Below are 2,325 nucleotides of genomic sequence, written 5' to 3' on the forward strand. Positions count from 1 at the left end.
ATATAGTCTAGTATATAGTCTAGTCTATAGTCTAGTCTATAGTCTAGTCTATAGTCTAGTCTATAGTCTGGTCTATAGTCTAGTCTATAGTCTAGTCCATAGCCTAGTATAGTCTATAGTCTAGTCTATATTCTAGTCTATAGTCTAGTCTCTAGTCTAGTCCATAGCCTTGACTATATTCTCGTCTATAGTTTGGTCTATAGTCTAGTCTATAGTCCAGTCTATATTATAGTCTCGTCTATAGTCCAGTTCATAATCTTGCTTATAGTCTAGTTTATTTTAAGTCTTTAGTATCAATTCGCAAAATGTTGTTATTATGATCTAAAATTAATTAAAATCAACCAAATTATCAGAAAAATTGCAATCAACACTTCCAACACTCAATATGTCATCGGGTAATTGAACTGCAAATATTTTATTATTTAGCAATAAAAGAAGACAAAGAAATATAAACAAAAATTGTTTAAAAATACTTAAATATTTATCAACAGTTAACAATCAAACTAAATCAAATATCTCAAAACACAATTTGGCAAGGACTTCTTTAATTCAAAGTTCAATGTCTATTTTTAATCGGATTAAATTTGTTTTTTTATTGTAGATAATGTGACTACTACCATTATTTGTTAAGATGTTTAATTTTCTCCTAAGCGTTTTGGGTAACGTTTAAACATAAAATCGTCACTTTTTAACATGAATGTATACAACAGTAAAAAATGTGCAAAATCCTTTCTCGGAAATTGTGGATATTTTGTTGAATTTCTTGAAGTAAATATTTAAGATTTGTTGTTGGAAATAGAAAGGTATGTAAACATTCGTTCGAGTCAGCATAAAAAGAAATTTAAAAAGAATTTCTTTCCTCCAGTTATGTCTTAGTTGATCCTGCTTAAATTCTACCCACTCTCTTTTGATGATTTAGCGAAAGAGGGGGGTATTCTAAGGATGTGAGTTTTATTCAGTTATAAGAAATTCTTTGAAGTGCACCTACGCTGGATGTTTAACATTTTTTTCTTTAGATACATACTTTTAGAGCACATTTTTTGTGCTCCTTGATTTAAAAAAAATACTTGTAATTAATGTCAAAAGAATTAATGCTGAAATGGAAATAATCGTACAATCAGAAACTAACTAACTGGTTACAAAGTTTTTAGGGACGGACAGACGGGCAGACATAGGAATCAATATTATTGTGCGTTACAAACATCAGAACAAACCAAATATACCTCCCATCTATGGATATAATAAGATCTATGTAAGTGGTGTGTAATTCTCTGCAGAAAACGACAACTTAGAATATTGATTGTTCACCTTTGTTAATAACCAAAACCATTTCAAATAAACGTAATTTTAAGTTCTCATCAGAAGGGAAATTTATTTCTTCAACTTTCCTCACAAAACTGCAAAGAACTTTATATTTTTCATCCCTGTTTAAATTTTTTATTATGTATATGTTTTTGTATATTTTTTTTAATAATTTGATAAAGAAAATTAAAAGAGATTAAAGAAGATGAAAAAGTAAAAAAATATGAAAATAGTGCCTTAGGTACAATAATTGAAAAATACTCTTCTTCATGTAACAAAATCCATAATAAATATTAAATGGTTGACCTTTTATATAATATTTTTTATAATGAAAAAATAAACGTATTATTTTAAAAAAGAAAAAAAAAATACTTTAAATTTCTTGTTACCGTAACCCAATAAATTAAAACAATATTTACTTTTTTTACGATAACGAAAAAAAGTATTTTTCAATTATTTGCACAGAATCAAATTAATTTAAAATCAATTTTTGTTATAACTGTTTTCTGCAAATTTAAACGTTAGAAGGCAAAAGTTATTAAAATTGTAATTTTTTAAGAAAAGAGGAGGAATGGAAATTGTAAAAATATTATTTTAATTTTTTTAATAATTAAGTAGAGTGGTTGGTATTTTCTTTTTTACGGTCACCTTGACAGAACCTGAGAGCATTGAAAAGCCGAAGATCATTGATTTACCTCCTAAACATGATGATTTATAAACAGTTTATTTCGTTTCTCGATTTACTTTATTATCTATTATATTTTATTTAGAAAACAATTACATTTTCAGTGAAAATGACTAGCACAAATGTATAAAATTTAATTTATTTTAATATTTATGCTGTTTTATGAAAAAAATATATAAACAAAACGGTTCTGAGGGTGTTAATAAAGCCTACAGTATATTCTGTACTTAAACTGGACTAGAACTGAACTAGAACTGAACTAGAACTGAACTAGAACTGAACTAGAACTGAACTAGAACTGAACTAGAACTGAACTAGAACTGAACTAGAACTGAACT

At 26.9% G+C, this 2,325-nt stretch overlaps 1 protein-coding gene across 1 annotated transcript in view; it reads left to right on the plus strand.

Moving 5' to 3' along the window:
• The window catches only part of LOC111675992 (tyramine receptor 1), an 89,851-nt gene that overhangs the window by 79,300 nt on the left and 8,226 nt on the right, over positions 1-2,325 (plus strand). The gene's annotated exons all lie outside the window — the stretch shown is intronic.

This window comes from Lucilia cuprina, chromosome 4 (genome assembly GCF_022045245.1).
Source record: "Lucilia cuprina isolate Lc7/37 chromosome 4, ASM2204524v1, whole genome shotgun sequence".
NCBI lineage: Eukaryota > Metazoa > Arthropoda > Insecta > Diptera > Calliphoridae > Lucilia > Lucilia cuprina.